Here is a 23870-nt window from a genome sequence, read left to right on the forward strand (position 1 = left end):
TATTTCTTCTTATATCACAATTTCACAAAGCCCTTGGCAGATTTGCTAAGTCACATTACAAAGGAACCTGTATACAGGCCACCTTACTTCAGCTCCAAACCGAGAATCACTTTCCCCCCAACCACATCATCCCCCTAGTCATCTGCCCTCCAAATCTGCATTTTTCCCCTATCATTGTTGCAACAAATTACCACAAACTAGTGGCTTAAAACAGGACACATTTATTATCTTAAAGTTCAGGAGTTCTGAAGTCTGAAACGGGCCTGCTCCTTCCGGACACTCCAGGGGAGAATCTGTCTGCTTGCCTTCTGCAGTTCCTGGAGGCTGCCTGCATTCCTTGGCTCATGGCCCCTCCTCTGTCTTCCAAGCCAGCAGGATGGCATCTTCTCTCCTTGCTGACTTCTGCCTCCCTGTCACCAGGATCCCTGTGATGACATTGGGGCCACCAGGATAATCCCAGATAACCAGCCCCCCAAGCTCAAGATTTTTAAACCACATCTGCAAAGTTTCTTCTGCCAAGTAAGGTAAATTACTTGGTAATTTTCTTGGCAAGGTAGATATCCACAAGTTCTGGGGGTTAAGATATGGACATCTTTGGGGGTCACTATTCTGTCTACCATAGACTCTCACACCCTTTCCTTCCAACCCAGGCGTTTCCAGACATCTTCAAACACATTCCTCTAGGAGTTTTTGTTTGCTAGTTTTAAAGGAGCATGCGCCAAATACATGATTAAAAGCCTGGACCCGCAGTCAAAACTACCTCAATTCAAATCCCATCTCTCCTGCCTTCTCATTGTTCTACCTCAGCCAATCTGCTTCACCTCTCTGCACCTCTGTTTCCTCATCTGCATGATGCAGGATGTCTCAGCTCCTGCTGCCATAACACAGATGCCATAGACTGAGTGGTTTAGACTTCACAGTTCCAGAGACGGAAGTCCAAGATCAGGGAGCCAACAGGGTCAGGTTCTGATGAAGCTTTCTTCTGCCTTGTAGTTGGCCACCTTTTCCTAGGTCCTTACGTGGCATAGAGGGAGGGAGGGAGAGAGAGAGAGAATGTGCTCTGATGTCCCTCTGATGAGAATGTTACCGGTTGAAGGTGTCCAGGTTCTTGGCATCTTGAACAAATAAATGGACAAAATGTGCAAACAAATCAAGAAAGGAATGAAGCAACAAGAGCAAAGATTTATTGAAAATGAAAGTACACTCCACAGGGTGAAAGTAAGCCCCGGCATAGGGGTTCAAGGGCCCCAGATACTGTATCTTCTCGGGTCCAAATACCCCCTAGAGTTTTCCCAGTGGCCACTTGGTGTTCACCCCATGTAAATGAAGTGGCGGCCTGCAATCGGTCTGATTGGTCAAGTGAAGTTACAAAGCTCACACTCCTATGCAAACATCTGATTGGTTGTGGAAAGCACACAATCAGAGGCTGAAGTGAAGTTACAAAGTTACATTCCAATACAAACGTCTGATTGGTTGCAAAAAGCAACCAATCAGAGGTACTTTCAATTTCCCATCTGCCTGGCAGAAAAGGTAGGGGTTTGCAAAGGGGTAGCCTCTGGTCCTTTTGTTATTTAGATGTGGAAAGTTAGGGTTCTCCTTTCAATTTAGTTCTAGGAAATCAGCGTGAAAGAGCCTTAGGTGCCCTGCCTCCAGACGCTATTCTCCTGCCTCAAGGATACCGATATGGTTTGGCTCTGTGTCCTCACCCAAATCTCATCTTGAATTTAATCCCCAAGTGTTGAGGGAGGGACTGGGTGGGACGTGATTGGATCATGTGGGTGGTTTCCCGTGTGTTGTTCTTGTGACAGTGGGAGTTCTCACGAGATCTGGTGGTTTTATAAGGCAGTTTTCCCTGCTCTCTCTTGCTCTTCTCTCTCCTACCGCCTTGTGAAGAAGATCCGTGCTTCCTCTTCGCATTCCTCTGTGATTGTAAGTTTCCTGAGGCCTCCCCAGCCATGTGGAACTGTGAGTCAATTAAACCTCTTTCCTTTATAAATTACCCAGTCTTGGATATTTCTTTATAACAGTGTGACAACATACTAATACAGATATTAATCCCTACCTTATCTGGGTCTTGCCCTCATGGCCTCGGCAAACTGCAATCACTTCCTTATTCCAAACAGTCATACTGGGGGTGAGGGCTTCAGTATATGAATTTTAGGGGCACACAATTCATAGCAGACGGTAATAATATCTCCCAGAGTCCTGAGGAGTAAATGAGTGAATATGCTTACAAGGCTTAGAACAGGGCTGTGGCACAGCGGCAGTGCAGGGGTTGGTTTTTATCATCATTATTTATAAAACATACATTTGGGCTCTGCAGCTGAGTTTCAAGCACATTATAAAATGAGAAAAGAGAAAATGTAAAAGGAGGAGATAAATTGAAGCTGAAGTGATAATAGCTTTCTCCCACACTTCCAGAGGATTGTCCTGCATGCCCTTTGGGGTTTGGGGTCCCCCTATTCCAGCCTGGGGTTCTCTGACATTAGCATGCATCCCCGTCACTTGTGTCACTCTTAAAATGGAGCTTCCTGAGCCTCGTCCCAGATTAACTGGATCAGGCCTGGTGAAGGAGCCCAATGGCTGCATTAAAATATATATAGGCCAGGCGCGGTGGCTCACACCTGTGATCCCAGCACTTTGGGAGGCCAAGGCGGGTGGATCACTTGAGGTCAGAAGTTTGAGACCAGCCTGGCCAACATGGTGAAACCCTGTCTCTACTAAAAATGCAAAAAAAAAAAAAAAAATTGGATGTGGTGGCACACACCTGTAATCCCAGCTACTTGGGAGGCTGAGACAGGAGAATTGCTTGAACCCAGACGCAGAGGCTGCAGTGAGCTGAGATAACGCCACTGCATTCCAGCCTGGGCAACAGAGTGAGATCCCATGTCTACAAAAAATTTAAAAGTAAACCAGGGGAAATGGTATGCGCCTGTGGTCCCAGCTACTCAGGAGGCTGAGGCAGGAGGATCCCTTGAGCCCAGAAGTTGGAGATGCCAGTAAGTAATGATTGCACCTCTGCACTCCAGCCTGGGGGACAGAGCAAGACCCTGTTTCAAAATAGATATGTATTTTTGATGTCAAAGAAACTGTTTTCATCAACTGTGGGAAAAACCCTGAGACTCACTTATAACCGCTGACCACAAACACCCCCAAGTCTAAATTGTTTCCACCTCCCTAAATCCAAAACTCCAGCTGACGAGCACTGAGTGTTTATGTGAACATGGCCACATCCAAATGACCAGGCAGCCCTATAGCTCCTCACAGTCAAGTTCCTGTACGGTTTCCTCAAGATGCAAAAACATTTTGAAGTATGAGATTCGAGCGTCATACCCTGCCCAAGGCTTCTGTTTAAAGGTGGAATGCTTTCCCTGCTTTTTTTCTTTTTAAATCTGCCCCCTTCTTGGTTTCTAATGACATTTGACATTTGACGTTCACCACTGCTGTGAGTTCTCCTCCGCCACTGTCAACACAGCCATGCCCAGCTACTAACGCAGAGACAGCAATGCTCCAGGCCAGAGCGTATGTTGGAGACCTACATTCATTTCATAAATGTGAGCAACACAGTTTCCAATTCCTTTTGACTCATTTTTTCCTTCCTTTTCTCCACTTGCCAGTTGGGGTGGACTCCAGCGTGGCTGAGGGCAGACGCCGCCGCCCCTGAGAGCTGCTTCTGGTTCACGTGGCTTCTTAGAGAATCACAACTCCAGCCCTCCTCTCTGTAGGGGACACAAATTCACCGCTTGCCCTTTGTCCCCAGAAGACGTTTTCTAACAGCCCAAGGGCCGATCCGGAATCAGAGAAAAACACTCCGTGGGGGAGGCCAGAGGAATATTTAGTTTGTGTTTTATTAGCCCTTGCTGGGTCTCCAGATCTGAACCCCGGCGGGGCCTGTGTGCTCAGATCTTCCTGCAGCGTACCCCTGAAGCCCAGCTCAGGCAGCCTGAGGATTAGAATAAATGAAAATCATTATCTGAGCTGTTTGGCACACGCGCGTGTGCAAGAGCCAGGGGCCATTTTCAAGGGAAAATGCCCGTTGCAGTTTCCTAAATCCTTTCTCATTTTTGACTTATTTGATCCTGGCAACAACTTGGTGAGATTGGTTTATCCGTGAGTCCATTTCACAGGCAGGAAAGTAGTGTCGCAGGGAGGCCGAGTGACTTGTCCACAGCCACGCAGCTGGGAAACGGGGAGACAGATTCAGGTGAGGACCTGCTGCCTCCGCAGTGCGGGGTACACCTTTCTCTCTCTTCCTCCTGCCTCCTTTCCTCTTCCTTCCTTTTTCTCCAAACTTCCACTCACCTATTTTTAAAACTCTTTTTGGAGATGGGGTCTGGCTATGTTGCCCAGGCTAGACCCAAGCTCCTGGGCTCAAGCAATCCTCCCACCTCAGCTTCTTGAGTAGCTAGGATGACAGGTGCATGCTACCACACCTTGCTCAACTATTTTTAATTGAAAAATTAACATATGCAAATGGTTAAACAACCACAACCAAACAGTACAGGAAAGGATGTCCTGAAAAGTAAGCTTCCTTCCACCCCAAATCTTCAGGGTCCCAGACCCCCTTTGTCTAGCTATGTGTGCATATGTGGTCGTGCACACATATGTGTATGCACACTTAGGTGTGCATGTGTGATACATTACTCGGCCTCCTACACAGACAGTAGCAGCCCATGCGCTGGGTGCCTCTGGTTCTTCTTATTTCTCTCTCTCTCTCTTTTTTTTTTTTGTTTTTGAGACAGAGTCTTGTTCTGTCTTCCAGGCTGGAGTGCAGTGGCACAAGCTCGGCTCACTGCAAACGTCCACCTCCCGGGTTCAAGCAATTCTCATGTCTGCCACCCAAGTAGCTGGGATTACAGGTGCCCATCACCACACCCAGCTAATTTTTGTATTTTTAGTAGAGACAGGGTTTTGTCACATTGGCTGGGCTTGTCTCTAACTCCTGACCTCAGGTGATCTGCCCGCCTCAGCCTCCCAAAGTGCTGGAATTATAGGCGTGAGCTGCCACGTCTAGCCCTTCTTATTTCTCTTGAAAGCTGTTCTGTGTCCACATGGATGGAGCCACCACGCTTTTTGCTGACTGCAGAAGAGCTCTCAGGGCATGGGGAGTAGGCTGTCCTTCTCCACTCCTCTCCACCAACAGGCATGAGGCTGCTCTCAGTCTCTGCTGTAATCAACGCATGGCGTGGGTCATGCCTTTGGCACATATATGCCTTTGTGCCCCTATGCCAGTGCCTCACTCAGGAAGAATCCTCGGAGAACTGCTGCGCAGGAGGATTTGCCGTTGTCAGCGCCGGGGCCGTGGTTAAATTGCCTCCCCGTAGGCTGCACTTGCTCACACGCCTGCCCTCCCAGTGTCAGGGTCATGCCCCTCACTCCTAACGCCAGGCAGCACATAGCCATTCAGGGGCCCTTTGGGGGCCCCTCCCAGCGAGCTCACTTTAATCAGAGACAGCAAAGGTGTTGGATCTGCTTGATTTTCAAATGATTTACCCAGAAGCATCCACCCTCTCAGCCCCTAGTGTGGGGAATATGAGCCCTTCCCTGGAAACACTGCTAGAAAAAGAAAAAAAAAAAAAAAGGAAGAGAGAGAGAGGGCTCATTGAATAGGGCATCCCTAAAACGTGGACAGAGGAAGCAGAGAGAATGGAGTCCAAACACTCAGATCCTGTTGTCACCCCACCAGGGTCTACCCAGCAACGCCGAGACACTGAACAGGGCCCTCCTGAGTGCCTAGAAACGGTGGTGATCACCTCCCACCCCTGAGCCTCCCTCAGTCCCCAGATCACCAGCAGGGATTTTTTTTACAGCCCCTCTACCCAGCCACCCTGGGTCCTGTGCAGCCAACCTGGGTCCACACATCTCCGGGACTCACAGATGAGATGGAACTGTCCCACGCATGGTCTCTGGGGCAGAAACTGCTGCGGAGCCTGCCGAGGCCACTCCTGCCGACTGGCCAGGGCACAGCATCTGACCCAGGAGGCTGTGACCTCGCTGCCCCAGGCCTGGCATGGCCTGTGGACAGTGGCCCATCCCGCCGGCCACCAGGAACCTCCCCTCGGTGCCCACCCCATCCACCTCGCCAAGACTGATCTAGAAATTATTTATAGATCCGAACTCCACAGAAACCATTGTGTCTGCCGTTGCCATGGCAATGGGGATGTGGCAGGAGCGCCAGGCTCTCAGGCTTTCCAGGGCCCTTGGAGGCCGGCAAGGGCGGTCGATTTCTCCTAGGAGCCCCTGACTCACACCCACCGTCAGAGGCCCCCGGGAGTGAAGAAGACAGCCTTCCCACCCGTTTCCAGCAGGGCTGGCTGCATCCAGGAAGACAGCGCTGCTGGTGAGTGGTTCGGTTTTGTTTCAGACCACTCAAAGAAATCATCTAGAACAACGTCCCCAAGACTGGCGGTGCAACTGTCCCCCTTGGAACCTCTCGGGAACACAGCCTCCGTCTCCTCACCGCAGAGCAGCTGCGTCAGACTCCCGGACGGCGGGGCCTAGGGATCTGTGTTTTGGTTTTGGGATCTGTGCAAATCCACATGACTCAATAATCCAAACATACAGAGAGCCTGGGAACCCTTACCCCGCTCTGGCGCCCTATGTGTCCGCTTTCATTGGCTTCATGTATTTCCGGCTTGTTTTCTTTAGGGAGGCAGCAAATACAAGATACGGTCCACTTTTATCTTTCCCCGCTCAGAAAATAAAGATACCACAACCCAGGTTTCTGCACCTTGCTTTTCTCACTAAATACTATTTTCCAAAGCTGTCACCAAATTCGCCGCTTCTTTATTTGTTTTTCTTTTACGGCGGCACAGCGTGGGTTCCCTCCTGTGGGTCGGTGTGCCAAGGAATCTGCTTGCGTAACCAGACCTTTTCCCTAGGAGCAGTTGCCCAGACGCAGCCCCTAGGATGAGGATGTGTTTGCAGCGACTATTCAGGGAGTACTCCCTGGGGACACAGGTTGGGGGTGGGAAGCTGGACTGGAAAAGGAAGGAAGCTGGGCAGGGTGCTATGTGGGCACAGTCCTTCCGCAGCCTGAAGGAGCTGGGGTGGGCGGGGCATGCCTGACCCCACAGGGGAACTGTGGAGGGTCAGTCACACCCAGGGATGTCCCAGCCTGAGACCAGGGAGCTGAGGGCTTCATACACCCACCCAGAACCCACCTGTCTTTGGTTAAGGATGGTCTAGGGAGGTCTAAATTCCCAGGCATTTCCATGCATGAGGGTGAAGCGGCTTCAGAGAGCCCACGGGCCACCCTCTAAACCAGAGGTCTCCAACCCCCGGGCCACGGCAGAAGGTGAGCAGCAGGTGAGTGAGCAAAGCTTCACCTGTATTTACAGCTGCTGCCCACGGCTCACATTAACACCTGAGATCCGCCTCCTGTCAGATCAGTGGTGGCCTTAGATTGTCACAGGAGCGTGGACCCTATCGTGAGCTGCATATGCAAGGGATCTAGGTTGCACACTCCTTATGAGAATCTAATGCATGATGATCTGTCACACGGCAGTGACCAGCACGGACACGCTTCCCTTCCCGTATGAAGCTTACACTCCAGACCAGAGTTGCCCAATAAAGCTTCCTGCACTGATGGAATGTTCTAGATCTGCATTGTCCGATATGGTGACCACTAGTCCCTTGTGGCTTTTGAGCCTTTGAAATATGGCTGGTACTGGTTCATGGCCTGTTAGGAACTCGGTTGCACAGCAGGAGATGAGTAGCAGGTGAGTGAGTGAAGCTTCCTCTGTATTTACAGCTGCTCCCCATCGCTGGTATTACGGCCTGAGCTCCCCCTCCTGTCAGATCAGCTGCAGCATCAGATTCTCCTAGGAACGCGAACCCTATTGTGAACTGTCATTCGAGGAATCCAGGTTGTGCACTCCTTATGAGAAACTCGTGTCAGATGATCTGTCACTGTCTCCCATCACCCCTAGATGGGATTGTCCAGTTGCAGGAAAGCAAGCTCAGGGCTCCCACTGATTCTACGTTATAGCGAGTTGTATAATTATTTCATTAGATATTACAATGTAATAATAATAGAAATAAAGTGAACGGTAAGTGTAATAAGTTGAATCGTCCTGAAACCATTCACCCTGCCTGGTCCATGGAAAAATTGTCTTCCATGAAACCAGTCCCTGGTGCCAAGAAGTTTGGGAACCACTGCTTTAAGCAGCTGCTGATGCTGGCTGTTGGAGGTATAAACACTCCAAAGCTTTGGAGAGCACAAAAATGGTAAAAAGGGATCCAGGGATCCGGCAGGGGCCCTGAGGTTATTCAACACACATTTCCAATGGATTCCGTTAAAACTGGTTCAGATAGGGAGCTGCCCTGGCTTAGGGACAATCCATGAGCAAATTATCACCCATTTACTCAGCGCTTCCATGAACCAGGCCCTGGCTAGACCAAGAAGTCCCAGGTGCGTGGACCCCAGCGCGTTTCCTCCAGGGGTGTAGCACTGGGCAGGAGAGGGCCGAGGGCCCCTGCAGCTGGAGGCAGCTGGTGGCCCCTGCGTGCTCGCGGCCCTGCTGCTGCTTCCTCAGAAATGACACGACATACCTCATTGCACCTCCTGACCTTGAGGTGCGCTGAGAAGCACTGCAGAGAGCACTCTGCTCATCAACAAGTTTTATTTCTCTGTTTGTGCATTCAGCACAAAATATGTGTATTGGTGTAATAAACTTTGTAATATGTTTCCAACGTTTGATCCACGAAGTTTCAGGTCTTTCCCATAAGCAGAGCCCTTGAAGGTGCTGGCACAGATTCCACGATCTGAGGCCTCCTGACGGCCTCTGGAGCCCCTTTCTGCCGCTTCCCACGTAGGGCTGCCGCGTGTGGTCCGAAAATCATCCTAAAAATGGAACCTTCCACTCAGGCAGGCACCGCATGGTTCTGTGTGAGCCGCATGTTTCTCAGCCAAGACGCGGCTGTGTAGGAAGTTCCTTATAAGGATTTCCTACTCTTTGTGGGCCACCCGTTCATGCGGTGACCAACCTCATTTGCATTCCCAAGTCTGTGCCGAGCTTCCTGTGGGCAGGAAGGGGCCCTCACTGCCTTCTCCCTTGTGGGTCTTCGAGCCCATGAAGTGGGGGCTTGGCCAGGGCATGAGGTGTCTTTCTGCAAATTAGAGAAAGGGACGTGCTAGGGTTTGAATGTTTGTCCTCTCCGAAGCCCATGCTGAAATCGAATCCCTACAGTGGCAGCATTGAGAGGTGAGGCCTTGAGGAAGTGATTAAGTCGAGAGGGCTCTGCCATCATCAGTTGAATCCATTGGTGGACTCACGGATGAATGGGTTAACATTGGTGGGCTCACGGATGAACGGGTTAATGGGTTAATGGTTATCCCAGGAGTGGGTCAGTTATCACAGGAGTGGGACTGGTGGCTTCATAAGAAGAAGAAGAAAGACCTGAGTGAGCAGTCAGCCTCCACACTATGGGATGCCCTGTGCCACTTGGGGCCTCCATAACTGTAAGAAATTAATTCCCTTTCTTTATAAATTGCCCAGTTTCAGGTATTGTGTTATCAACAACAGAAAACAGACTAAGGAAGCACTCCCTATCCGAGTGGACTCAGCCTAGAAAGGCACAGTTTTCTGTGTGGAGGGATTTTTATAGGTGCCCCAGGATGGTCGGGACTCCATCCACGCTGAACACCCATGCATCATTAACCTGGGATATTAAGGAGAGTATTGGTTTGGGTGCTCTAACAAAGACAGTCAGAGTGGCAGAGACTGCCAGAGGTGGAAGGTGATTTCTGTCTTAGTCTCTCACACCAAGGTCGAGCTGGTGTGGCCCGGGCACCTTCTCCTTTGTCATTCCACAATTCTCCTTGTGTGTGGTCCTTGTCCACGTGCTGCAGGGCAGGGTCCCGGCATGGTCCTTGTCCACATGCTGCAGGGCAGGGTCCCGGGAAGCAGACCTGCAATGGAGATTTGCATACAGGAAGGACCTGGGCATGCTCTCAGGGAGAGGCAGGACCAACAGAGGGAGGAGGTGGCTGAGATGCTCCTGCCGGGGCTCTGAGGCTGGCACAGGCCATCACAGTTGTCCCAAGTGGGAGTGAGGGGCTTGGCCTCTATAGCCCCCCAGTGTAGGTGTGCATCTGTGCAAGCCAGCTCTCTTCTGCTAAGGGTAATTCCCAGAGAGAGCTGAGAGTGGGCCGCACTCCAGCCAGCAGGAAGGGGCAGGGGAGGGGGAGACTCCCCAGTCTGTGCAGGGAGAGGCTCAGAAGGTACACACATCACTTTTCATCCTCATCCTCATCATGTGGCCATATCTACCTTCGAGGGAGGCTGTGGGGTGCAGCCATAAGCCTGTTTAGAAGTCAGGGGTGGTCTCACCATGAGATCAACGGGAAGACCATAACACCTGGCACCTAGATGAGACAGGCACAGCCTTGGTGCTCGGCAAATCAGTGCATGAGCAAAGGAGAGATTAGGAGCAGAGTGTCTGCTGTTGGTAGGAAGAACGGGATGTTTTCTCTTGGCTTGGGAGCACACAGAGTGATCCTATGTGTATTAGTTTCCTATGCTGCATTGTGTTACAAATTTAACTACTTAAAACAACACACGGCCAGGTGGGGTGGCTCACACCTATAATCCTAGCACTTTGGGAGGCTGAGGCAGGAGGACGGCTTGAGCCAAGGAGTTTGAAATCACACAACATAGGAAGACCTCTCATCTCTACAAGAAAAAAATAATTAGCTGGGTGTGGTGGTGCGTGCCTGTGGTTGTGGTCCCAGATATTTGGAAGCCTGAGGTGGGAGGATTGCTTGAGATCAGGAAGTCAAGACTGCAATGAGATACGATTGCACCATTGCACTCCAGCCTGGGTGACAGGGCAAGACCCTGTCTCAAAAAACCAGACCAAAACACAAAACACACACATTTATGATCTTGTCATTTCTGTGGGTCAGGCATCCAGGCACAGCTTAGCTGGTCTGTGCTCAGGGTCTCCCGAAGCTGTATTTGAGGTGTTTGCTGAGCTGCGTTCTCATCTGCAGGCCCAACTGGGGCAGAGTCTGCTTTGCGTTCATCCAGGCTGTTGGCAGAATGTATTTCCTGTGGTTGTAGGGCTGAGGGCCTGTTTTCATGACTGACTGTCCCCTGGGAGCTGCCTTTGTCCCCTGCTCTGTGGCCCCGTCCGAGGGCATTTCACGACGTGGGTATTTCCTTCCTCAAGGCTGGCAGGAGATCTCCTCACTCCAGCCTGCTGATATGGAGTTAACGTAATGGAATGTGCTCAGAGGAGCTGCCCCTCGCTTTGCCACTTTCTGTTGTTCAAAAGCACGTTCCAGGCCCTGCTCACTCTCAAGGTGAGGGGACCACACAGGGTGTGATTCCCTGAGGGTCACCCTGGAATGTGTCTGCCACACCCTGATATGGTAAGGACACATTCCAAAGGCCTGTGTTCCTGGACCATTTCTGCTGCCACTGGGTGCCCTAGCCGGCCACTCACCTCTGTTGGGTCTTGATGTTCTCCTCTGTCCAGCAAAGCCATAGAGGTCAGTGGTCATTAATTTAACACTGAAATTGATGCATTTTTTTTCTTGTGTCCAGAGAACATGTTTAGCTCTGTTTTTTGTGTTAGTCATAAGAATGCTCCCAACTGCAGCTGTGAAAGCTAAGGGTGGCTGAGAGCTCGTGTGGGCTGAATGTTTCACAGACACTTTTTGTGTAATCCTCAGAGAGGCCGAAGGACCTGCCCAAGCCACCCAAGTAGGAAACAGCATGGCGGGGAGCTCAGCGAGGGCAGGTAGGACTTCAGAGCCAGGCCCTTCCCGCTACGGCACCCTCTCTCCTACTGTCCTTGTTCCCTGATGGAATCTAGCTTTCCAGCAGGCAGGGGGATAGTGGGAAGAGGCTACCCCCTTTAACCTTGATGAAGTGCTAGGGAAGACTTTGGCAAGCCAGGCCCTCATGCCCCATGCCCCCACCCCTCCCCTTGCCCCATTTTGCTGCTTTCATCAGCACTCAGGGCAGGGAAGGGCTGGTCTGACTTCTTAGGCTGCCCCAGTGTGCCGACCACGTCCGTTCGTCTTTACGACAGCCAAATTGGGGAGCACAGTGATCCGGCCTGGACACACACAGCCGTCATCCGCCACTGCGTCAGCTGCCTCTGAGACCTCCTAGGACGCCTGCTGCCAGGCCTTTCTCACTTTCCTGGGGCGTTTCTCTCTGAGTTGGTAGGGATTGGAGATCTCCAAAGGAGAAAGGCGGTCTTGGTCCCTCGGTCAGAAAATGCCTGGCACGCTTGCTTCAGAACCACACCAGGGGATGATTTATAGAGGTGTGGGTTACCAGGTGAGGGCAGGTGGGGACCACAGCAGGCTCAGCGACCCTCAGGAGGTGGCTGCAGAGCTGCCATCCCTGGGACTGAGGGAGGAAGGCTGTGGCCCTGGACCCTGGACGGGAATGTGTGTGGGGTTCAGAGCTGCAGAGGGTGTGAACTTCGGGGAGGGACTGAAGGGCTCTGGGGAGGCAAGCACCAGCCTCCTGCTGCTGCCTTGTGCTGATCTCATGCCAGGGCGCCCCACAGCCAGCCAGAGGCCAGGGGGCAGCAGGGTCTACTTTTGCTGTCAGCACCTTGAGCAGAGAACAGAGTGGGCAGGGGCAGACGTGGATGTGAAGGGCCATGGAAGACATGGGACGCAGGATCCCTGGTGGTTTTTGTTCCTTATGATGTGGCAGGCATGGGGCAGGGTGTTTGGAGTGAGCATGGTGGCATGTTCTGTGGCTGGAATGGGGCAGAACATTTGGAGTGGGCATGGTGGCATGTTTTGTGGCATTCATGGGGCAGGGCATTTGGAGTGGGTAGTGGCATGTTTTGTGGCACACATTGGTGGCAGGCTAAGAAACGTGGCTAAGATCACACTGTAGGCAAGCAATGGAACTGGGCTCAGACCCAGGGCTTTCTGCCTCCAAGTGCCCCCTTCCTACTGTAGCAGACAGAGCAGGAATTCCAGTCTGAAGCCACCCTGCCTTTCCTGTGGGCTGGGGCCGGTGTCTGCAGGCCATGCTCTTGTTGACCATGGTGTAGGCTGGAGCCGAGCTGGGAGGAAGTGCTGGGGAGGGTGGGGTTGGGCCACACTCCAGCGTGGGGGTGGGGGGCATGTGGATCAGAGGGAGGAAGGAAGAGAAAATAGGGGTGGAGAGAGGGGAGAAGGCACCAGGGAGAGGGCAGGGGGCTGGGAGTGCCAACTACCCCACAGTCCCAGACAGTCCTCTGCTGGAGAGTCAGCTATTAACAGCAAAGGGGGCTGTAATTGCAGAAAGCAAAACACATTGAGGTTTTTGGGGGAAAAAACTATAATATCTTTATGACCTTGGGGCAGGGAAGGATTTCTTTAACAAGATCTCCAAAGCACAAACTGTAGGAGAAAATACTGATGACTTTGATGTCAAAATTTTAAAACTTCTGTTTAAAATAATTGTCGTAAATAAAGTGAAAATGCAAGTCTCACAGATGAGAAGTTATCAGCAATGCAACTAATGGACTAAGAGTAAGTGTCCACACTCTGTAAAGAACTTCTGAAAATCTACACATAAAAGACAAGCAAGAAAATAGAAAGATGGAGGCCGGGTGCAGCGGTTCACACCTGTAGTCCCAGCACGTTGGGAGGGCAAGGTGGGCAGATCGCCTGAGCTCAGGAGTTCAAGACCAGCCTGAGCAACATGATGAAACCCCATCTCTACTAAAAATACAAAAATTATCTGGGTATGGTGGCACATGCCTGTAATCCCAGCCACTTAGGAGGCTGAGGCAGGTGAATTGCTTAAACCTGGGAGGCAGAGGTTGCAGTCAGCCAAGATCCGGCCACTGCACTCCAGTCTGGGTAGCAGAGTGAGACTCTGTCTTAAGAAAGAAAGGAAGAAAGAAAGAGAGAGAGAGATAAAGAAAGAGAGAGAGAGAGAAAGAAAGAAAGGAAAGAAAGAAAGAAAGAAAGAAAGACGGGCAAAGGGAGCCACAAGCAAGTCAGAGAAGAGAAAACATGTGTGGTTACTAAGTGTCTGAAGAACCAGTGCCTTTGCTGGCTGAGGCATTGCAAGTCAAAGCCACATCATGATGCTTGTCCACGCCCAGGACATTGGCAAAACTTTAAAAACCTGGCCACCCGGGTGATGGAGGGGAGGAAGGGAAGCGGGCATCGTGCACTTTGCTGAAAAGAGGGTGGCTGCATGCAACGGCCAGTGCAGTGGACAGTGTGTGTGCCCCACAGCCAGATGCCCTTCTTTTAAGCACAAGCCTCTATGGTTCACAGTAGTGTCGCCCAGGATAGCAGGCAACCTGGAAGCATCCATTGACAGAATGAATAAATAAATTATGGCAAATTCACACAAGGGGACACTGGAGCCATGACAAGAAATGAACTAAGGCTACGCGCATACAGGTCCAAAGCAGAATGTCAAGGCAGAAAGGCTGAACGGTGGATACTGCACAGCTCTGTGTACACAGGGCTGGAACCATGCCCGGGAAAGGAGCTACATGGGAGCTTGGGAGCTCCTTCCTGCTCCTCACTCCCCTTCTCAGGGAGAACTGCATGGGGAGAGCATGGTGCTTGTGGCAGTGTGTGTGCACGTAGGTGTGAGCACGTGGCACGGTGCATGCATGGATGTGTGACTGTGGCAGTGTGTGTGCACATATGTGTGAGCGTGTGGCAATGCGCATGTGTGGATGTGTGAACGTGTGGCAGTGTGCGTGCATGGATGTGTGAGTGTTTGTGGCAGTGTGTGTGCACGTATGTGAGCACGTGGCACTGCATTCACGTATGTGTGAGCGTGTGGCAGTGTGCATGCATGTATGTGTGAGTGTGTGGCAGCATGCATGCGTGGATGTGCGTGGCAGTGTGCATGCACGTATGTGTGAGCGTGTGGCAGTGTGCATGCACGTATGTGTGAGTGTGTGGCAGCGTGCATGCATGGATGTGTGTGGCAGTGTGCATGCATGTATGTGTGAGCATGTGGCAGTGTGCATGCATGTATGTGTGAGCGTGTGGCAGTGTGCATGCACGTATGTGTGAGTGTCTGGCAGCGTGCATGCGTGGATGTGTCTTTGTGGCAGTGTGCATGCACGTATGTGTGAGCACGTGGCAGTGTGCATGCGTGGATGTGTGATCGTGTGGCCGTGTACGTGTGCCAGCGTGTATGTGAAAGACGTGTTTGTGTGGGTGTGTGACAATGCTTGTGTGTGTCTGAGTGTGCGTGGTGTGTGATGATGAGTGTGAGTGTGAGTGTGCTGAGGACGAGGTTTCAAGGCTCCCCGGATGCAGATGTCCTTCCTGGGCCACTGCCCAGGTCCTGACTCCCCTTTCGGCCCCTGCCTGTCACAGGGCATGGGGCCACTTGTGCCACGGGGGTCTGGGAGGAATGAGGCTCCTGGCCTTTTTTGCCCGAGGGAGTGGGTCATGCAGGGCCAGGCTGAGCACCTGGGGCTTTTTAGAGACGGCTCCCACCGGGTGTGCTGCCTTTGCCGTCCAGCAGGTGGCGCGCCCGGGCAGTTTCCAAAGGTCGTCAGGCGTCCCGCCCACCCCCTTTTGCAGGCGGGGAAACTGAGGCTGGACTTCTCCTTCCCCTGAATACCAGGGAATCCATTCCCCCAGTCCACGTGCTTATGGGGTCTGGATGAGTTCTGGGGTTGGGAGCCATGGTGAGCAGAACAGACGGGGCCTCCCCCTCCGGAGCTTGCGTCCCGGTGAGGACACCGGGAGGCGTCCCGTGGGGAGTGGCCGATCCCGAGACACTGCCGCTCACCCCACACCCAGCACAGTTTGCACGTGAGACCCCCAGCGTCTGCAGCCCTGGGCCGCCCTGGGGCCTACGCAGCCATTGCTGTGCACCGCGCACCTCTCCTGTTAGCCCGAAAACCCCTGCGAGAGTCCCGCCTCCTCCACCTCCGTGTGTTTCGGGGACAGGCAGCCCATCCTGGTGGACAGAGTATGGGGGCACAGGGTCCGCACACCCGGTCCACGAGGCTCCACCACACTCGAGCTGTGCGGCCATGGGTAGGCTGCGTGGCCTCTGAAGTGGGGTCAATGATGGTCACCACCGCAGAGGGTCGTGGGGGTGCTGACCAGGTGTGAGAATGCCTTGCAAAGGCTCCAGTCTCCCCACACAGGTGCGCAGCCAGACCGGCCCTGCTTTTGTTGGAGGGTGTAGAGAGGGGAATCCCTAAAGAGATATATCTAAGGCCGGGTTCCGTGGCTCACACCCATAATCCCAACACTTTGGGAAGCCGAGCTCAGTGGATCATCTGAGCTCAGGAGTTTGAAACCAGCCTGGCCAACATGGCGAAACCCCGTCTTTACCAAAAATACAAAAATTAGCCAGGCTTGATGGGGCGCACCTGTAGTCCCAGTTACTAGGGAGGCTGAGGCGGGAGGATCACTTGAGCCTGGGAGGTGGAGGCTGCAGTGAGCCAAGATTTCGCCACTGCACTCCAGACTGGGTGACAGAGCAAGACCCTGTCTCGAAAGAAAAACAAAAATTGATACGTTCAAGTCAAAACCGCTGGTACTTGGGAATGTGACCTTATTTGGAAATAAGGTCATTGCTGATGTAATTAGTTAAGATGAGGCCGTATTGGAGGAGGGGCGACCCTAAGTCCAATGCCAGGTGTCCCTATAAGAGGCAAAGAGGCACAGATAGAAGAGGCCATGTGAAGACGGAGGAGGAGACTGGAGCAGTGTAGCCACAAGCCCAGCAATGCCTGGAGCCACCAGACACGGCTCTACCCTCTCCAATAAAACCAGGCAAGGTCTGGCCACGGTGTCTGCATGGAGGGACCCCAATGCCTCTGCAGGACGCCCTCACACCTAGTCAGTCTCTCCCAGGACCCCCCGTGGTGCCAATCACTGTCCCCACTTTGCAGTGCAGGAAGGGTCCTCCCCTAGAGACTTCAGAGGGAGCACACACCTTGATTCCAGGCTTCTGGCCTCAGGACTGTGAGAAAGAGAGTACATTTCTGCTGTAAGCCATGCAATGTGTGGTCGTTTGTCTACACAGCCCCAGGGGCTCAGGTAGAGGGACACCACAGGAGAGCGGAGGAGGCAGGGCGCCCCCACAGGAGTCTGGCTACAGCAGGGCTGGGAAGTGGGCTGGCTCCCGGCTCCCTGTGGCTCTGAGACCCAGCTTGGCGGTAGCTGCACCTGGGCCAGGTGGGCGGCTCGGGCTGGGAGCAGACGGCTCCTACCCCGACTCGGCACAGTGCTATGCCCGGCTGCTGCACATAGCCCTCCAGGCGGCGGCACCTTCACTGCACTTGGCCGGGTGTCCTTCCCCCTCCCTGGCCTGTGGGTGCTTTGAGGACATGCCTGAGGAGGTGCTCCAGGCCGAGGCATGGTGAGAAAGAGTGGGCTCCGCATACGTGGGTCAGCACTGGAGTCCTGCCTCCACCACTCTCAAGCATGAGTGGCGGACTTTACTCCAGAGCCTCAGTCTTCTCATCTGTACAAGGGGCTAATAATACCTAGCTCACAGGGCTGTTGTACGGGTGAGACCGGACAATGCCTGTCAAGTATGTGGCATAGAGTAGGTGCACAAGGTGTGCGACATTAAAATACAAATGCTCCTGGAAAGGATGGATGAATGAATGCAGAGATGACCCGCCCTTTGGTTTCCATTGGGAAGTGACCCGGCCCTGGATTAGGGGGGCTGTCAGCAGGGTCCTCTGGAGTGGGGGGCGGGATCAGAGCCCAGATGTGCATGTGGCTCCGGCTTGGCATTTCCTTAGAGGGACAAGATTTCCTCAAGGGCAGAGAGGGGAGAGTCCACCTAACACCCACGTGTTTGAGAGAAAGCAAAGCTTCCGCTGGAGGAATGCTGGAGTCAGATAACAGACGATGCTCTGAGGCTCCAGAGGGAACATGAGCACTTCGGAGGCGTCGGATCCAGCAGGAGGATTTCTGAATCAGGTGGAATGAAAGGTGCACGCTGGATCACGAGGTTTTCTGCAGCACGTGTCAGAAATTCCCTGCCAGTGACTCACTTTTTCAATGAGTCCTGAAATTCATTCATGCCGAGAGGAGCGATGGATGACAGACCCCTTGTAATCAGCAAGGGTTCTGTTCTCAGAACAGAGGGCTCGGGAGCCCCACGAGGGAGAGGACACCATACAGAGACCCCGAGCCCAGGCCTCTCCCTGCGCTGTTAGCCTGGCTGGAACATAGCAGCCAAGCACGTTTAGCTTCTGTTTGTAGGAGGAAAGGGAGCGGAAGCAGCAGTTCTGGGGGAAGCCTTAGGTTAGATTTTTGTTGCTTATTTATTTATTTTACTATTTATTTATTTATTTATTTATTTATTTGAGACAGAGTCTTGGTCTGTCACCCAGGCTGGAGTGCAGCAGCGTGATGTCAGCTCCCTGCAACCTTCGCCTCCCATGTCCAAGAGATTCTCCTGCCTCAGCCTCCCAAGTACCTGGGACTACAGGCAGGCGTCACCATACCCAGCTAATTTTTGTACTTTTAGGAGAGAGGCGGTTTCGCCCTGTTGGCCAGGCTGGTCTCAAACTCCTGACCTCAGGATGATCCACCCGCCTCGGCCTCCCAGTGTGCTGGAATTACAGGTGTGAACCACTGTGCCTGGCCGCTTCTTTATTTTTTTAAGGTTACATGTTTCTGTGCGACTGTGCATGCTGTTCTCCTAGTGGAGGTGCTATGGCCTTCATACCAATGGACGCACAGTGATACGGGCTGAGTGTGTCCCCCTCAAAATTCCTATGTTGAAGTCCTAACACTCAAAATGATGGCATCAGGAGGTGAGGCCTGTGGTAGGTGATGAGGTCCAGAGGGAGCCTCTTGAATGGGATTCATGCCCCTCTTCCTTCATGTGAGGACACGGTGAGAAGGCGTCATCTGTGAACCAGGAAGCAAGCCCTCACCAGACACCGAGTCTCCCGGGGCCTTGATCTTGGACTTCCCAGCCTCCAGAACTGTGAGAAACAAATTTCTGTTGTTTAGAAGCCACCCAGTCCATGGAGTTTTTATTATAGCAGCCCACACGGACTAATACACATAGACATCTAGAGATAAAGCAGTTGTAATTGTTAGTTTTAATCACTCGGTCAGAGTTTAACTTTGGCAAGTATGGTTTTTTTTTTTTTTTTTTTTTTTTTTTTTTTTGAGATGGAGTCTCGCTCTGTCACCCAGGCTGGAGTGCAGTGGTGTGATCTCAGCTCACTGCAAGCTCCGCCTCCTGGGTTCACGCCATTCTTCTGCCTCAGCCTCCTGAGTAGCTGGGACCACAGGCACCTGCCACCATGCCTAGCTCATTTTTAAAAATTTTTTTAGTAGAGACGGGATTTCACCGTGTTAGCCAGGATGGTCTCGATCTCCTGACCTGGTGATCTGCCTGCCTCGGCCTCCCAAAGAGCTGGGATTACAGACGTGAGCCACCGTGCCCGGCCAAGTATGATTGTTTTAAATGAACCGTCAAACACTGCCTTAAAGGTGCCCGTGTGTCCTCTCTGAGCAGATTCAACAAAACTACACAGCCAGGAAGCAATCCTGGGTACAGAAGATGCTTCACATGTAAAGATGCTCATCATAGTGTTATTCACAATAGAAAATATTGGAAGCAACTTACACGTCCAACAAGAGGAGATGGTAGAATAAATGATTCCGTTTTCTCTAGATGGAATATTGTGGGATCATCAAAAGAGATGGTTTAAAAAAGGAGACAGTGATGGTTAGAAATGTTAAAATGTGCCTATCCTGGAACCCCACAATTTCACTTCCCAGAATTTATCCCAAAGACAGGCACACGGGCAAGCATGAACAAACAAGAGTAATGGGGTTTCACAATTATTGCGAAAAGTCGGAAACCACTCACGGTCACTCCGTAGAGGCTGGGAGACATGAACCGATGAACTTGCACAGAACAGAATGCAGTGACAGAGCTAGATTAGAAACAGATGAACAAGTTCAAGGACCTAGTGAAGGGGCGGGTTATAAAGGTGTGTTGAGAAGGGGGTGAAAGGAGGTTGTCGAAGGATAGGAAGCAGCACAGGACTGGAAAGAGGGAAGCTGGGACCACCCGTAGGCCCAAACAGAAATGAGGCTTTCAGAAGGGAAGGAGGCTCCCGCCCATCGCCAGCGTCCAGGAGGAGACAGTGGGTAGGCACGCCCCCCTCTCCTCCCAAGCTCCGCTCTGTCCCAGTCTCCTGTTGGGCAAATCCAACTGAAAGACAGAGAGCTCAGTGGGGTGGGGTAGGTCAGCGCCCAAAGCATGGGGCGGGTGGAAAAGAGAGGAGATTGGATGTGGCGGGGCTACCAGGAGAGGCCTCACAAAGGGGCAAGCCAGAAAGACAGCGCCACATCTGAAAAGGTGCCCGTGTGTGTCCAGAAATTCTAAGGGTGACATATTTTAGTGTCCTCGCTGTCCTAATCTCAGTGGAAGTGTACGAGTATAAAATGAAATAAAAACATTATATGCATAGATGTATAGTGTGAATATATATCAGTGTATGCTTATACTTGTGCATACCCGTGCATATGATGTAAAAATATATATAGCGGCAAGCACATCTGTAGGTATGATCTTAAATTTGGAAATCAATCAATCAATACATTTATGTGGAGAGTTTTGAAAATCACGATCTGGCAATCCACGCACCACGGGGCTCGCAGTGATGATTCCTGGGTCATGAGACGATGGCGGCTTCTTGCCCTCCCTCCTCTCGTTACACTTTCGATCTTCTGAATATTTTGCAATGAGTATGTACGGCTCTCACAATGAGAGAAACAGCTATTTTGCAATAAATAAATAAATAAATAATGTTGCAAGGACAAGCGGCGTTTACGAGAATGACAGCGTAACGTGCACTGATGCTTAATGGCACAACATGAGGTGGGAAACGCAGTCCGGTGCCCGCTGTGAGTGTCTGTTTGGTGTGATGATGAGTGAGGATGTGTGTGAGGGGAAGCAGCCCCGCCTGGGATGGATCGGAGGAGTTGGACTTCGATGGGGTGGAGGCCACGTGGGGGGTGATGCTCTTGTTCTTTCTCCGCATTCCATGCACAAAACTAAACCAAACGGTGTGTTTTTTTGTTTTTTTTTTTTTGAGACAGGGTCTCGCTCTGTCTCCTAGGCTGGAGTGTTGTGGCTCAATCTCAGCTCATTGCAACCTCGACCTCCTGGGCTCAAGCGATCGTCGCATCTCAGTCTCTCAAGTAGCTGGGACCACAGGCATGCACCACCATGCCCGGCTACTTTTTGTATTTTTTGTAGAGATGGAGTTTTGCCATGTTGCTCAGGCTTGAACTCTTGGACTCAAGCGATCCTCCCGCCTCGGCCTCCCAAAGTGCTGGGATTACAGGTGTGAGTCCCTGCACCTGATCCCAAATGAGCTTTTAAAGGAGAGCAGGAGGCTCAATGATTGGCCAAGGAGGAGGCTGGGCTCTGTTTCCAGGACAGAGGAAGGGGTCAGGTCAGTTCTAGAGGCCTGCTCTCCCAGTTTACAATGGGGGAAGCCGGGGCCCAGAGGGCAACTGTTGTTAATTAGTGCTGGCGCACTTTTCTCCCCAACCCCATGCGGGTTCTGTCACACCTGCTCGCTCTTAGGACTGAATGCCCTACGATCCCCACCAAAAGGACGCTAGAGGTTACAGGACTGGCCCCCTACCGCTCAGCCAGAAACAGGCTTTGAACCCTGCTAAACTCCGGTGGCACAGGCTGCGTGAGGCTTGCGTCTCCTCAGAAGGGCCGCTCCTCTCTGGTCAGCGAAATCTCCTCCCCACCCAGGAATCTGGACGGCCCTTGCCATTTGCCTGGTTGTTCCCCTACCCGAGTGCCCTCGATTTTCCCCTCTGGCCTGGGCAGGAGCAGCAGGGCTGGATGCCAGGGCCCCAGGGGCAGGGAGGTGAGTGGGCAACACTCCTTCCCCCATGGGTAAGGCAGACACCCAGCCTCGGACCACATCACAGACGCCTAGGGCTCCAGCCACAGCTGGGATCACTCAGCTGGGTAATGTCTCCACTTCCCGGCTGGGCCAGAGCTTTTCCATCCTGCCAGGACTTTCAAGAAAACAGCTGTCTGGCTGGTGAGTAGAGGGGCCTGGCCCTGGGTAGCCTTCCTGGCTGGCTGGCCCCAGGGACTCAGCAGGCACAAAAACAGCCTCGCTTCTCCCCAGCTGCCAGCTCAAGGTCTGAGGGACCCTGACAGGCCTGTCCCCGGCTCAGGGCTGACCCTGCTTCCCTTCCAGGCTGAACAGAAAGCAAAACATCAGCCTGCTGGCCCGTGGGGGTTGGGAGGGGCGGGTGTCATTGCCCTCTAACAGCCTGGACATTCTTGCAGTCACTTGGGCTCAAGAGGTTTAAAAGTTCCCACTGCTTGGAGGACAAGGACAGGCCAAGAGTGTCTGCTGGTGCAGGCAGTGGATGTCTGATTCCCCCAGGAGCAGGGATTTCCGTGGGACTCATGGAGGACTTTGGGGGCCCATGAACCTAGCAAGAAAAATTTATATGTTTGTTTTCACCAACCTTTAACTCACACACACAGACCCTGGACTCAGGGGGATCAGTCAGCTGTGACTTTGCTGTTCACAGAGACCTCGATAGGGACCCCGCAGCTAGTGTCCCGACAGACATCTCATAGCAGCACTGTCTTACCTCCTCTTCCAGGCAGGCACCGTGATCACCCCCACTTTACAGATGAGAAAAGCCAGGCTGGGGGATGTCATTACTCAGGGTCCCCAGCTTGTGAACTGCTATTCGAGCCCAGGTCCATCTGACCCCTTGGGGTTAATGCAGTAAACCAGAATTGCAGGATTCCACAGCAGCTGACCACCCCACAGAGGCCCACCTCTAGCAGAGGAGATGGGAAGGTTAGAGCTGGTTATTTAATGTGCTATAAAGAAACCCCTATCACTAAATCTCCATCTAGAGCTATATACGTAACTGGCTTTGATTATAGTCTGTGCATTTATTTATGCATTTAAAACATTATTCTGGGCAGGGATCCACAGGCTTCAATGGAATGGCAAAAGGATCCATGGCATGAAAAGGGTTAAGAACCCTTGCTTTAGAACCTGCTGGTAAAATAATAATGAGGAGGTGGAAAATAGAGTGCCACTTCCATGAGGGCAGGGCCTGCCTGTCTCCACGCACTGCTCTTGTTCTGGCATCTAAAGGAGCTCTTGGTCAGGAACAGCATCTGATTTTCCTAAGTTTACACCTTTAACCTGTTCCCATCTCACTATTCCCATTGGTACCATCGAGGCTGTTGTACAGAGTGCCCTGCAAATGCAGCCTCAAGACAAACCCTTCTGGTGAGGCTGCTGCCAGGATGATTCTCCCATATAAACCCTGGAGCAGCCATGCCCCTCAATAACTACCTATGGGAGAGGTGAGTTCCAGAGGGGTGTGCAGAAATGGCTCTGCAACACCAGTCCAGGTGCAAATCCTGGCCCCATGATTCACTAGCTGGGTGACCTTGAGTGATTCCCCTAACCTTTCTGGCCCTTGTTTCCTTATCTGTGACATAGGCTTCATCATAGAACAAGAAAAAATATTCCATATTTGCTTGATCACATATCTGTGCATTTATTCACCCACCCATCCAACCATTAAACCATTCACTCACCCATTCATCCATCCGTCCATCCATCCACCTATCCAGCCAGCCAGCCAGCCATCCAGCCATCCACCCATTCCTCCACCCACCCACCCATCAATTCATCCATTCACCCATCCATCCAGTTATCCATCCATTCATCCATCTACCCATCCATCCACCCATTCCTCCACCCACCCACCCATCAATTCATCCATTCACCCATCCATCCATTCACCCATCCATCCATTCATCCATCTACCCATCCATCCACCCATTCCTCCACCCACCCACCCATCAATTCATCCATCCATCCATCCATCCATTCACCTA

General features: G+C 52.1%; 1 long non-coding RNA gene across 1 annotated transcript; it reads right to left on the minus strand.

Annotated features, from left to right (window-relative positions):
• Positions 1–205: 205 nt before the first annotated feature.
• LOC107968931 (uncharacterized) lies at positions 206–6789 on the minus strand. Its single transcript, XR_001710499.3, has 2 exons — positions 2063–6789; positions 206–1115 (listed from the first exon to the last, which is right to left on the minus strand). It is a non-coding gene; the product is annotated as an uncharacterized LOC107968931 (long non-coding RNA).
• Between the last annotated feature and the right edge of the window lie 17081 nt (positions 6790–23870).

The sequence above is a fragment of the Pan troglodytes genome, chromosome 18 (genome assembly GCF_028858775.2).
Source record: "Pan troglodytes isolate AG18354 chromosome 18, NHGRI_mPanTro3-v2.0_pri, whole genome shotgun sequence".
In the NCBI taxonomy this organism is placed as follows: Eukaryota; Metazoa; Chordata; class Mammalia; order Primates; family Hominidae; genus Pan; species Pan troglodytes.